Raw genomic sequence first — 14,868 nt, 5'->3', positions numbered from 1 at the left:
GTTTACAGCTGTTTCTCTTCATTTTGAGTTTTGCCCCATCAGCAAATGATGGTCCCACGGGCTTACTCCATTCGTGTCATCACGGTCAACTCTACTTTGAGGAGGCAGCTCTTTCCCAGTCGCATTTTGAGTGACTTCCAACGTGAGAGGCTCATTTTTGGCACTATATCTTGACAGTGTTTCTCTGCTATTCATAAGGTTTTCAGTGACTAAATATTTGAAAGTATTTCGTCACTCTTTCTTCCTAGTCTGTGTTTGTCTGGAAGCTCATGTGAAACCTGTCCACCATGGGTGACCCTGCTGGTATTTAAAATACCTGTGGCATAGCTTTCAGAATCACAGCAACTCCCAAGCTCCCATATAATAGGTACTCGGTAACTATTTGTTGAGTGAATGACTGAATGCATCATCATGCTCAGGCAATTCTTTTTCTTTTTGCCAAACATCAGTAGGAGAAACCCTGCCTTTAAATGTTCATGTGGATAAGATTAAAGAGCATTTGCTGAACCAGATTAACCAACTAACTGCCCCAGTATGTTTCAGAAACTGTTCCTTAACATTCACCCTGGTTCAGAGTGGAGGGAGAAAGCCAGTATAGGTTCTGGGGAAAACCACTGGACCTCTTGTGCAAAGTGTAGACCCAGAAGGTGCCCTCTGGCTAAAGATGCCTTCTTCTCATCGGAAGCCTGCTTAATTGCATGCTAGTTAATCACCTTAACAAGCACCTGTGTGAGTGTGTCTCATCTGAGCTACACAGCAGCCCAATTTTTCAAGGAAGAATTGAGTCCAGACAGGCCAAGTAACTTGTTCAATATCACACAGCAAGTTAGTGCTGATGTTGGGATGCAAAGCGGTTTTTTAAATCAGCCATTCATATTCATGCGTTACTGTCATTAGCGGGACTTGTTGTATGACATGCTGTAAAGAAGAAGAGTATTGTTCTCCAGGTGTGCAACAACATGGAGTGATGGGCAAAGGGAGCATAGGAAGGAGGCAGATAATTCTGTAAGGGGTAGGAAAGAGTGATCCCTTTGGCCCCTACAGATTGTAGATAGAATTAAACAAGAGGAAAGAGAAAAAACATTTAGCCCTGAAGACAGATAGATGGGCTCCAAGACAGTCACAGGACACTGGCCTCCCCATCAATCCAGAGGGAAGGGAGAAAGGAGGTGGAGGATTATATCCTCTGAATGATAAAAATGTTTTGTTGTTGTTAAATATTGCCCAGTTGGTTCCGACTCAGCAACCCTGTATATGGTTTCTGAGGAGTGACTGGTGAGTTTGAACCACTGACCTTGAGGTTCAAACCAACCTTGTAGTCCAGTGCTTCTTCTACAACACCACACATGCCAGGACTCCATATTCAACTCATTATTTTTAATTCAGACCAAGGATTTCATGAATGATGAGACTGCTTTCCTATCCAAACAGGATTGCTGTGACTCGGTGACACTTGGGTTCCCTCCTGTGAATACTTGACACTAACCTTTCTCAAGGAGGCCGTAGGAGCAGTTAAGAACAGCAAGGTAGGGTATCTGGGAGAAAATGGCAGCCTCTTCCCATCCACCAGTAATAAAGTTAGCCAATGACTAACAATACTTCTGCCACATTAGATTATGATTCTTTTGTCCTTGTGTGGCATCCTTGTCAATATCATTGCTCCTAAGGAGAAACATGGAGGCCAAGAAGTGAGTCACTTGATTTTCATGACCAGTGCTAAATACTGTTATCAGGAGGTCTATGTATGTTCATGTATGACCTTGAAAAATATCAGTGGATGGTCTGTGATCCCCTAAGAACAGATGATCAGAAATCAAGTTTAAACAATGGAGTTGAAATACTCAACTTCATGGCCTAAAGAACTAAGTAAGTATCATCCATCACTCACCTGTGAGTTCATCTCACCTAATTCAGAGCAGAGGTGGCAGGCAGCACTTGGGCCAGTGGCATCTTTTTTCCATTTATTTTTCTTTCTGCTGTAGTCCCAGTACTTAAAAAATACCTAGCGTACAATGAGACTAAATATTCAGTGAATGAATTGAATGATCAGAGGTGGTGGGGGTTATGTGCTGTCAGGTTGGTTCCAACTCATAGGGATCCTGTATAGGATTTCCAAGGCTGTCAATCTTTATGGGAGCAGAAAGTCTCATCTTTCTTCTGAGGAGCAGCTGGTGAATTTGTATTGCTGGCCTTGCTGTTAGCAGCACAATGAGTAACCAACTATGTCTCCTTTGAATCTGATATACTACGGTTTTCTCTCAACCATCTAGAGTCACAATGTAGAAGAAATGCTTCTTTTTAACAAACAATACACCTTTAGATTCCAAAAGATTCTCACTCTATTGTCTCCTCTAAACTCACCCTAAGGGTGGCATGGAGCAGAATGTCCAGCATCCTCCCCTAAGCAATTTCAGTAGAACTGTAGAGCTGAGAAGATCAATTTACACTTCACAGATGGAGAAACTAAATTCCAAAGATGGAGGTGACCTGCCCTGGGACACACATATAGGCTGCTTAGCTACCGGATCAGCCAGAGTTTTTATCCAAGTCTATGTGGTCCAGATGGAAAAGAAGGGAGAATGATGGATGGGACAAACCAGACAGCAGTTAGGGAGTATATTCTGCTGGGCTTTTCTGAGCACCCTAACTTAGAGATGGTCCTGTTTGTGCTTTTCCTGGGTGTCCGTCTATGCTGTGAATTTGATGGGGAACTCCCTTCTCATAGGGCTGAACTTTCTGGTCCCCTGCCTAAACAATCCCATGTACTTCTTCCTTAGCAACCTCTCCATCATTGACATCCTTGGCACATCCTTCTTTGTGCCACTCATGCTGATCAACTTACTGAAAGAACAAGGGACCATCTCCTTCCCTGGCTGTGTCCTACAGATGTACCTTACTCCACAGAGTGACTGCTCCTGGCCATGATGGCATATGACTGCTATGTGGCTATCTGCCAGCCACTTAGGTATTCAGAGCTCATGAGTGGGCAGACATGCCTGCAGATGGCAGGACTGAGTTGGGGGATAGTTTTCACCAACTTGCTGTTGCAATCTATTCTGGTCTGGCATTTCCCCTTCTGTGGCCACAGTGTCATTAACCACTTCTGTGAGATCTTGGCAGTGGTGAAACTGTCCTGTGGGGACATTTCCGTCAGTGCACTGTCATTAATGGTAACTACACCTTTTATGACACTTGCTCCGCTCCTGCTTATCTTTCTGTCCTATGTTTTCATCCTTGCTACCATCCTTAGGGTGCCTTCTGCTGCAGGTCAGCACAAAGCTTTCTCCACCTGCTCTGCCCACCTCACAGTGGTGGTGATTTTCTATGGGACTCTCTTCTCCATGTACTTCAAACCCAAGGCTAAGTAAGGACCCTGACTTGGATAAGATCATTGCATTGTTCTATGGGGTGGTGACACCCTCACCGAACCCTATCATCTACAGCCTGAGGAACACAGAGGTAAAAGCCACTGCAATAGCTCTGTTGAGGGGAGATCTGCTCTCCAGGAAAATGTCCCAATTTTACTGCTGCACGCCATCCTTCTCTGTCAGGGTAGGCAATGTTTCAGTAGGTTATACCTCCAAGTGTTTATTTCTATTCAGGTTCCAGGCCCATTAGATGATGGAATGGGGTTCTGATCTGTATCGTCATCTTCATCCCTCTGGGAATCAGGATGATAAAACAAGTACCATCTGAAATATTGCATGTCACCTTGACAAAAGGAAAAGAAAAAGTGACAAAGCATGCAATGATTCTGAAATTTTCCACTCAGAAGTGACATCTTACTTCCACTGTTGTTTTCATTAATCAACATTAGTCACATGACCACATCTAACATCAAGGGAGAGGGGAACAATAGCTACCATGTGTCTGCAAGGAGAATGAGAACTGAAATATTTGTCAATGGCCTAATGATGTCCATACGATCCTTGTCAATCTAAGAGCTACTAGAGACTTGGATTCACTTCCCCTGACCATCCATCCAGCGGAATAAAAAAGGTCACTCATCTTACAGCAGTTTTGTAGTATGTCAACCTAATGAAGTTTTACTTCTATTTCCCCAAATTATTTTTCCTGAATGGTTCAGCGTTAAGATTGACCACAAGAAAAATGTGCAATGAGATTTGGAAAGTAAAAGTTTAGTAGCAATTATTTTTTTATGCTTAGGTCAGTGTGGGGCACCAGATACTGTGGAAATACACACATCTTGTCACTCATCTGCTAGCTTGCCTTGTTAGCATGGGACAGAAGCTAGGTAGGCCCTCATCACCTGAGTTCCCACCAGATGTCTTCTTTTAGCCATCCTGAATCCTGGGCCAAGGGCATCTTCAAGGTGAAGAGCACCAACTTCTACTGTAGGCCTCCCATGTAATTGAAGTTGATGGCAGTAAAAGACACAAGTTCCAGTTTGTCCTTCTGGCTCCCAATTTTCCTTATCCCCTGCCCCCACCCCCCACCCCCACTTCTCACACAGCTTTCCTTTCTGACTGCCAGCCCAACTGACCTAGAGCAGGTACAACAATGAATGCAGAAGTAACATAGACTTCACCAACTGCTCCCCAATTATACAAGATCTATAAATGTGCTACATTGCAAAGTCTGTTTGAATCACAAGGTTGGTGGTTCAAGTTCACCAGCTGCTCCTATACAGGGTCCCTTATAGGTCAGAACTGACTCAACAGCACTTAACAACAACAACTCTCTGAAACCCTCACAAAGTCACCATGTGAGATCAAGCCTGTCGGGGACCGGCCTCGACACGAGTGTTTGGTTCACGAGGTGGTGATACCTGGCGGCGATAGGGATAGCACAAGAGAAGACAAAGAGACACAACAAGAGAGACAAAGAGACACCCCGAAGCCAGAGTGGGTGTATTACTGGCGTCCGGCAGATCAGGCATGGTGAACATATTAGCCAGGAGGGCAGTAAGATCCCACATAGCAAACATCTTAGCTATGCGGGCAGTTCGTTCCCTTAGCTAGTTGGTCAGCCACGCATGCCTGGTCAGCCGTATAACACACCCTTCAGGCTGTAATGCATGCTCTTAACGCATGCCCGTAATGCATACCTGGGTCGGTCTGTGCCTCCGTTTTATTTAGGGGAGGAGCTTCACACCAAGCTGGGAGGGACTAAGACAAGGTACAGCTAACATACGTAATTTGCCAGACATTCAGGCAACTTTACATCATAATTTGCAGGTTCAAGTCCCAGGCCTGCAACTTGGTTTCTCAGGCTCAATTAACATATCTATAGCACCTGAGCTCGGTTGGGGAAGGTGAGAAGGCAGGTCAAAAGGCTTGGGAGGAGTCCCGCTGTGTTGGCTTCCTGAGCCAGGTTTGCAGGAAGACGCAAGACACCTAGGTGAATGGGCTGCACCTGGGAGAGGTTTATGGAGGATGTCCTTTTGTCTATAGAACAAAGAACCGGGAAGTAGCAAAGTTATTTTTAGTCAATCCTTTGGAGAAAAGCTTAACCTTTGAAACCTTTACAGTCTCGGCTTTTAGGAAAATATTACATTTATCTGTGGATATTAAGGGCTCATGTATGAAATAATAACAAACATAACTGGACACTAAGATGGAAAACAATTTGCTATAACTGCCAGGTGGCTAGAGTCTGTTCCTCAGAGCCTGCAGCCTGTATGGTCTGAAACACTCGGGCCCACAGGGCCTCGAACCCCTGACCAGGTCTGCACGGTCTGCAACACAAGCCCTCTATTACTCTAATTGCTCCAGGTAGCTATAGGTGGTCAAAGGTCCAGAAATGTGAGCAGATGCACATGAGCATCCACCAATATCTGCTGACCACAGCTCTGTATTGGCCAAAGCTCTGTATTGTTTGGATCTTGAAATCTCTTCCACTGAAAGAAATCAGGAGATAATCAAGGAGGACAATGTTATATGACAAGATCAACATCAGGTTCAGGTCTGCCCAAAGTTATCATGTTACTAGTTCCCAAGCACCTCAGACTCAAAATGTCCTAAACTGAATCCCACACATTTCCCCTAAAAATCATGTCACTCTCTCAGGGACTAGCATCACCAATCCTGAGTCACCAAACCAGAAACACGGTGGTCATCATAGACTTCCTCTCATCCTTCACCTCCCCCCACATTTCCGATCCGTCATAATCTCCTATAAAATCTACCTCCTAACTGCTCTGAAACCAGATGTCTCCTGTCCACTTTCACTGCACTCAAAAGCTCTCAAAGATTAGAACAACTGTGTCATCGTGCTGCTGTCCTCCCAACTCTCTCCTAAATCCATCCTTCACACTGACCATCAAAACATTATTATTTTTAAAATTTTTATTGTGAATTATGTGATAGTTTACATGGGAGAACATTAGCTTTACCTTCATCCTATCTTATTTAGTTTCATTGCAATGATTACAATTCCCTGCATGCATCATCAAACAGCCAAAGGGTTTGCCTACCCCCTGGCCGTCAACACACAGACCCTCTCCCTCCCAGAGTCTAGAGTCCCCAGCCATTTCATCTCTCTACGTCAACATCTCTGCCTCCATCTACAGCATTGCTGCTTCTCTGAATAGGGTCCTGCACTCTACTCTTCTCCCTTGATGGTCCCAGGGTCCTCCGCTCCTGGACTGCAAGATCAGCCACTCCCCCTCCTTTGTTACAAAACATCTACCTTTACATTTTAACACTCACAATCAGTGCTGATAGCAATTATTCACTATTGAACCACAAGAGTCTTATCCCCATATCCTTTCACCAGCCCTGCCCAGACAGGTTGGAAAACACTCAGTGAAGATTCTACCTTACCCTGTACCCTCTGAAACTAAGCTCCCTCTTGAAAGCTTGTAAGCCAGTCACTTCATGTCTTTGTAGCCCCACCATTTTAGGTAGCCAATGTCTAAGTTGCTCATCCCTGTCAACCCTGTGTACCAAGGAGGTGGGAATGATCCTTGCTCTAAAGATTCATTCCCTCTTTTGAGCTGCTACATCTACAAGCATAGGTCAAGTTCATCAAATTGTAGCAGATTAGTCTTTTTTTCCTCTTCTTTCTTCCTCTAGTCAAGTTCTGGTCATTCAACCTTTGAAGCCAGGTCAAATGGGTACTATCTGTAAATATGGGTGTTCTTGTGCATCTCTCCTCACTTCATATCAGCTTGACCCTTAACTCTCCACTCTAGTCCTCTGTGGCTGAATTCCTGTCCCTGGTCCCAGGAGTCCCCAGGTCTCGCCATACTGCAGCCAACCATGTCTCAGCCCAGGTTGATAGGAGTCTGTTGATTGTGGTTGGACTTAGCTCACAACTTCATTGTTGTTTTTCCCCAATTTCTCCTTACTGGTGACCAACGTGCTCAGCAGTAAGACCACATGCCTGCTTGTGTATTCCCCTTGAATCTTAGTCTTGGAAGGGGGTTTGCCCTGAGGGGACCTGACCACTTGCCTTGATGGCTCCCAGGGTGGATGACTTGCTTGTTCTTGTAGTAGTCAACCAGACTGCTGTTATTTTTTTTTATTTTTCCTTCTGGTCTTTCTTTCAAGAAGTGTCTTCTGTTTCTTCTAAGCCACTTTAGGCTGGTCTGCTTGTCCTTTCATTGGAAATTTCCCACCTCAAAATGTTCTGGATGAGGATCAGGATTCCACCTATGGTCTTATGCAATGCAAAGGTTCCACAGGAAGCCTCCTTCACTGGGCAGTTCTAGCCCCATTTTAGATATTCCAATCAGTTATAGGCTGAAGACAGACTTATAAGTTTTTTATGGTGATGTTTCTGGCTATTCCTTTCTCTCCCATTTAAGAGTCTATTTTACAACAATAGATAAGGGAAACCAAGATTCAAAAGACAGCCAAGCATCTTAACATTACTTCCTCTCTTTTACCCATTCAAACCATGCCTCAATCCCTGTATCCCAGAGGATACATCATTATTTACCTCTGTCCCACTTAGCCCATGCAAACCTGCCTAACTGTTCTTCCATTCCCCTCCCCCTTCAAGTGCAAAACATTAATTTTTATTACAGCTTAAATCCTTTCTTATTTCCTACAGAATGAAAACCAAACATGTCCTCTATTTATCCAACTTCATCATTGGCTGCTAATTTCCACTGCCCTACTCTCTACTTTCACATACATTCCAGGCCAAAACATACTGAATTATTCACAGTTTCCTGATAAATATCTGTCTTTCCTGCCTCTGTGTCTTTCCTTCCATGTTCCCTCTACATGCCTAAACACATCTTCCCCTTTAGCAAATGTATATTGAACACTTACCATGTGTTGGACATGGAACTGTGCTAAGCACTTTACTCACTAGGAACCAAATGGAATGATGTAAATCTCAAGGTATGGATGCATGAGTCCATCAAAAGAAAGGCTATCAGGTGGTAGTATCTCTAAGGACAAAGAGCTCCAAACTGAAAGCAAGCATATTACTTGTTCACTCCTCCCATGTCAGGAAGAATAGGATGTTAGGGTAATGGAATCAGGGTAAGAGGAAAACATAAAAAGCTGTAATTGATCAAATGCTCCAAGATGGAATACCCAGGCATCACAGAATGTAAAACAGAAAACACACACTTGTCTTACCTAATTTTAGGGAAAGGTACTTGCCTCTATTCAGTTTCTATTCTTGGGTCTGGAAACTATCTTCCCTCCTCTCTGCTTGCGTGTTTCCTTGCTTAATCTACCATTTTGTATCTCAAAAGAGATTGACTTAAAACACAGCTTGGGCTAATTTTGCCTCATTAACAATAAAAAAATTCATTCCCAAATGATATTATAACTATAGATACAGAGGTTGTGATTTATAACAGAGGTTGTGATTTATAGCACATGTTTTTTGGAGGAACACAAATCAATCTATAACACGTTCTTTCCAAATTCACAAGGAATATTCTCTAGGGCAAGTTAAATGCTATGCCATTAAAAGAGAGAGAGAGAAAAAAGATAAATTTGGAAGAATTGAGAATATGTAAAGTATGTTCTCAAACCTCAATGGCAGAATTAAAGATGAATAACAAAAAATTGGGGGAAATTCACAAATATGAGGGGAATTAGAAAAAAATTTGATATGAATTAAAATGAAGATACAATCAAAATTATGGAATGCAGCTAAAGCAGTTTTTATAGGGAAATGTATACCTGTACTTACCTCCATTTAAAGAAGAAGATCTTAAATCATTAATCTAACCTTCCACCTTAACTCACTTGGAAAAGAGAAAACTAACTCCAAAACAAGGAGAAGGAAGAAAATAATCAAGATTTCCCATTGTCATTGAGTTGATTATGACTCATAGTGTCCCTATAGGATAGCATAGAACTGACCATAAGGTTTCCAAGGCTGTAGATCTTTATGGAAGCTTTCTCCTGTGGATGACTGGTGGGTTTGAACATAGAACCTTCTGGTGAGCAGTTGAGCACTTAAGCACTTGGTCCACCAGGACATAGGGCAGAAAATAGTGAAATACAGAAAATAAGGGAAAACCCAAGGAAACCAAAAGTTGCTTCTTTGAGAACAAAATTGGTAACCCTTTAGCGAGATTGGGCCAGAAAAAGGAGACAATATTCAAATTATTTGTCAGTTGAAAAAAAGGGGCATCACCACTGACTTGCAAAAATGGAAAAGGTTATAAGGGAAAACTATGAATAACTCTTTACCAACAAATTAGATAACTTAGATGAAATTGACAAATTCCTAAAAAGAAACAAACTAATGAAACTAAGTCTAGGAGAAATAGTAAATCTGAATGCACCTATGAAGAAGTAAACAGTTTGAATTAAGAAAGAAAACAAGAGGAAGGGAGGGAAGAAGTGGGCAAGGAGAAAAAGGTTTAGAGAAAGAAAGAAAGAGACGCAGGCAGGCAGGCCTCCAGACTGGAAGCAGAAGTTGATGAGGTTAGGCACGGAAGAGGGCACATCTTCATGGACATGTTCAATGTAGTAACTTGTGAGCACATCGTTCCTCATTTGGCCTCCTACTGCCTAGTGCAATGCAATAAATTCTTGAGGCTGAAATAAATGGGAGAAGAGTAAAGGGAGGAAACAGTCTCATGCAAGGGAGGTTCTCAGCCGTGGCCCAGAGTCTGGCAATGCTTCCTGTGGCATTATCTGACACCATGCCAAGTGCTCCAAAACACCAACTCAAACCAAACCCAAACCCACTGTTGAGTCTGCCTCATATAGGATTCTGCAGAGGACACAGTAGAACTGATCTTTAGGGTTTCCAAAGCTGTAAATGTAGACTGGACAGGCAGTCTCATCTTTCTGTTATGGAGCAGCTGGTGGATTTGACCTGCCAGCCTTGAGGTTAACAGCCCAGTGTTTAACCCATCATGACACCAGAGCTCCTTCAAAACATCCAGGAGAAGCTGAATCCTACTCCTTTGCTAGGGAGAAAAGTGCTTGTCTAATTTAGGCAACATTTGGGGATGTGTAAAAAGGCAAGTCTGTCCTGAGCTTAATGTATATGTCCCTTTGCCAGGAGGACTGAATTCTAGAACCACCTGGCCAGAGACCCACTGTGTGAACTTAGTTTTCCCACCTGCACAATAGGAGACTCAGCAGATTGACCTCTCAGGGTGTTTTTCTGGAGGCAATCCTGCATGTTCTGGAGGGATAGCATGGCTGGCTTCAGGCCAGAGAAAGTAGGAGGATTGGCAGTAAAGGGGCCGATTCTGAAGGCTTAGTGCACACACAGTGAGTGCTGGGCAGGTCCTGGGAGAAGGCAAAGGGTGAGTCAACTAAAGGGCTCCTGAGCAGTTTGGGGGGCAGCAGCCCCCCGCGACTTAAGGTACAAAGTATAGTTTATGCATGGCGACCAGAACATGAAGAGACAAGTCAGAACACTGATCTGAAAACAAAAGGTAGTGGTGCTCTGTGAAAGGTGAGTCCATGATCAAATAGATTTGGAGAACACAACATACTCCACATTCCTTTTAGAGAGTCACAGATGTATTAAAGTCTCTGGGAAGTCCTGCAGTGGAGAACTTAAATTACTATTGATTAATTCAGTGTTTCCTCAAATGGACTTTTCAGATTGCCTGCTAACATTTCACATTACCCTCTAATGGAAATGCTGATTGAAATCAATCATCCTTGTTTTCCATATAGATAAACTGAGTTCCATGGAGTGCAGGAGGATTGAATAAAGTCAGAGCTGGAAAAGAACCTAGTAGTCTGCCTCTTCCCGTGACTCTGCATCCTTCCCAGCCTTTGGCTCTCCAAACCCTGCAGCATAGAGGTACTCAATAGGATAGGGGTCCCTGAGTTCTTTCTGAAAGACTTTTCTGTCTACCTGCCCTGGAGCACCTGCTTTTCCCTCTGTGCTCAGCCATGTACCTGGTGACCCTGCAGGGGAACACAGCCATTGTGGCAGTGAGTGTGCTGGATGTCTGCCTGCACAGGCCCATGCACTTCTTCCTGAGCAACCTATCCTTCTAGACATCTGTTTTTGTTGTTGTTAAGTACCTCCAAGTTGGTTCTGACTCATAGCGACCCTGTATAGGGTTTCTGAGGAATGGCTGCTGGGCTTGAACCTTCAACCTTGCGATTAGCAGTCCAGTGCTCATCCTACAGCACCACACCAGGACATCTGTTACACATCCTCATTTATATCCCAGGTGTTGATCCACTTGCTGTAGACTCAGAAGACCATCTCCTTCAGTGGTTGTGCTGTCCAGATGTGTCTGAGCTTGACCATGGGCTCCACTGAATGCCTGCTACTTACCATCATGACCTAAGATCACTGCCTCGCCATTTGATTGTCAAATCAGTAACCTGTGCTCATGAGTAACCAGCAATGCCTATTACTGGTGGAAGCCATCTGGGTCTTCTGCCTCCTCAAGTCAGTGGCTGAAATGATAATGATCATGAGGCTGCCCTCTGAAGCTACAGGTGGTCAGCCACTTCTGTGAAATTGTGGCAATGTTGTGAGGCTTTCTTGCTGGCTGGTAACGTTCTGATGCTGCCTGTGCCCCTGACATCATCTGCCTCTCCTACACTCTAATCCTGGTCTCCATTCTGAGGGTACCCTCAGCTACAGGGTAGGGCAAAGCCTTGTCCACCTGCTCAGCACACCTGACTGGCGTGGTGCTCTTCTATGGTGCTGTCATCTACAGGTACATGAAGCCCAAGCAAAAGGAACCCGACATTTCTGAAGGAATCTTCATGCTCCTTTATGCTGTAGTCATGCTCTTGCTGAATTCTGTCATCTACAGTTCAAGGAACAGGAGATATAGGAGGCTTCCAGACAGGTATGGGGCCAGACCTGGACCTCCAGGTGAGACAGAATAGCATGCAGCATTATCAGGAGTCTCTGCTTAACAAGAGAGATCATTATTTACTTTCAGGGAGGCAAGAGTCATATGGAGTGTGGCCATGACTCTGGTGTTTTCATCCCAGAAAGTCCCCAGAAGATGACACCAAGTCCAACTGGCCCTGTCACAGAAATTGTACATAAATGCGTCCTCTGTTCCTTCCTCTGGTATGCCCTAGGCCAGCTCTCAGCATTGACTCTCTCTTTTTTTTTAAATGTTTTATTGTGTATTGTGTGATAGTCTACATGGAGGAACATTAGTTTTACATTCATTCCATCATACATCGTCTCATTGCCATAGTTACCATCCAGTCGATGCATCATCACCCAACCAAAGGGTGCACCCCGCAATTCTGCCAGCCCTCCCCTCAAGGTCCTCAGCACACAGCCCCTCTCCCTCTCTGGATCCCTAGTCCCCAACCACTCCATCTTTTCACGCCATTCTCTCTGTCTCAGTCTCAGGCCCACTGCTCCTCTGGGTGGGGTCCCGCTTTCTGCTCGTCTCCTTTGATGGTCCCAAGGCCCTCCGCTCCTAGACTGAAAGGTCAATCACTCCCCTCCTTGCTATAAAATGTCCACCTTTACATTTCCAGTCCTCACAATCAGTCCTGATAACAATTATTCACCCTTGCTTCCCAAGGGACCCATCTGCATTTCTTTTCATCTGCCCTTCCTAGACTGGTCGAATACTAGTCACTGGAGACTCTACCATCCTCCCTGCCCTGTAGATCTAGGTTCTCTCTTGAAAGCTTGTAAGCCAGTCACTTCTTGCCTTTGTATCCCTTCTCCCATTTTTGGTTAGTCAATGTTCAAGATGTCCATCCCTATCTATTCTTTGTGTGGAGGGGGTGGGAATAGTTCTTGGAGGAGGAATTTATTTCCTCTTTTGGACTGCTGTATTTATAGGTGGATGTCCAGTTTATCAAATTGTATCAGATGACGCTTTTTTCCTCTTCTGTCTTCTTCGGGTTGAGCTCTGTTCATCCCATCATTGGAGCCATGGCAAGTGGGTATCATCTGCAGGTATGGGTGTTCCTGTATCTGTCCACCCTCTTCTTATCAGTTGGTCACCGGTCTCCACTCTAGTCCTCTGTGGATGTGTCACTGACTCTGAGCCCATGAGTCCCCAGGTCTTGCCTCACTGCTGGCCAACCAGGTCTCCACCCAGGCTCACCATAGTCTGCTGAACGATGCAGGGCTTAGCTCGCTACTTCTTTGATGTTCTTCGGTCACTTCTCTTTATGGGTGACATGCATGGTCGCCAATCAGAATGCGTTTTCCCCTTGCATCTTAGTCTTGGAGGAGGATTTGCACTGAGAGGACCTGACCACTTGCCTTGGTGTCTCCTGGGCAGACAGCTTGTTTGTTCTTGTGGTAACAGTCGGACGGCTCTTGTTGTTTTGTATTTTTCCTGTAGGTCCTTCTTTCAAGAAGTGTCTTCTGGTTTTCTGGCTGCTCCAGGCTGGTCTGCTTGTCCTTTCAAGAGGAAAGTTTCCCTTCTCTGATGGTCTGGATGTGGTTCAGGCTTTCTTCTATAAGTCTTATGTAATGCAGAGGCTCCTCATGAGGTCTCCTTCACTAGATACACTGTAGCTCCATTTTAGGTATTCCAATTGGTTATAGGCAGAAGATGGACTTACAAGCTTTCTATGGTGATATTTCTGGCTATTCCTTTTCCTCTCCCTCCAGTGACTGTTTTATATTATAATGCATGGAAAACCAAGGTTCAAAAGTCAGCCAAATATCTCAACATTATTCCCCCTTTTTCCCTATTCCAACCCTGTCCCAGTCTCTGGATCCCAGAGCCCTGTTGTTCCAAGGCTGTGCCTACATCTATTTTAACTTCTGTCCCATTTAGCTCATTCATACCTGCCTAATTGTTCTCCCGTCTGCCTTGTTCTTCTGTTCCCCTCTCCATACTTGTATATTGTCCCCCTCCCCAATACCCAAATTATCCTGTGTCTATTCCTTGCCCTGTGCTCCGCCTTTCCCTCCCACCCTTATTCCTACCCCTACATCTTAGCAACCTGCTAAGAATCCATTTTAGTTGATTAGTATGGGTTCTTTTTCTTAGTCTTTTACGTTAGTGGTCCTATGCAGTATTTTTCCTTTTGTGATTGACTAATTTCACTCAACATAATGTCCTTAAGGTTCATCCATGTTATGAAGTGGCATGTAGCATCCTTGTTATTTTTCAAGGTAGCATAACACTCCATTGTGTGTATGTACCACAGCTTATTTATCCATTCTTCAGTCGATGGGCACTTTGGCTGTCTCCATCTTTTTGCTATTGAAAATAGTGCAGCTATGAACATTGGTGTGCATATATTTTCCCGTGTTGAGGCTCGTTTTTCTTGTGGGTCAGCATTGACTCTTGGACCTTCTCACCAACCTCCTGCTTGGCCTCAAGACTTCCAACAGTCCTTCAGAGAGATTTGTTTGAAAAGCATATGCTATCAGCCCACCCTCTTAATGGAACTGTGTGTGGCTCCCACTGTTTTAGGGTAAAGTGTAAGCTCTTCAGTGGGGGCACTCAAGACCCCACAAAATTGGCTTACTAATCAAATGTCTCAGTCTTATGTC

General features: G+C 44.2%; 2 pseudogenes; both read left to right on the top strand.

The window, feature by feature from the left end:
• Positions 1-2,582: 2,582 nt before the first annotated feature.
• Positions 2,583-3,618, top strand: LOC102821278 (annotated as a pseudogene).
• A 2,275-nt stretch (positions 3,619-5,893) lies between these two features.
• Positions 5,894-12,253, top strand: LOC102820895 (annotated as a pseudogene).
• The last annotated feature ends 2,615 nt before the right edge of the window (positions 12,254-14,868 follow it).

Source organism: Chrysochloris asiatica, unplaced genomic scaffold (assembly GCF_000296735.1).
Source record: "Chrysochloris asiatica unplaced genomic scaffold, ChrAsi1.0 scaffold00053, whole genome shotgun sequence".
NCBI classification, from domain to species: Eukaryota; Metazoa; Chordata; class Mammalia; order Afrosoricida; family Chrysochloridae; genus Chrysochloris; species Chrysochloris asiatica.
This window is presented reverse-complemented; position numbering and strand designations above follow the sequence as displayed.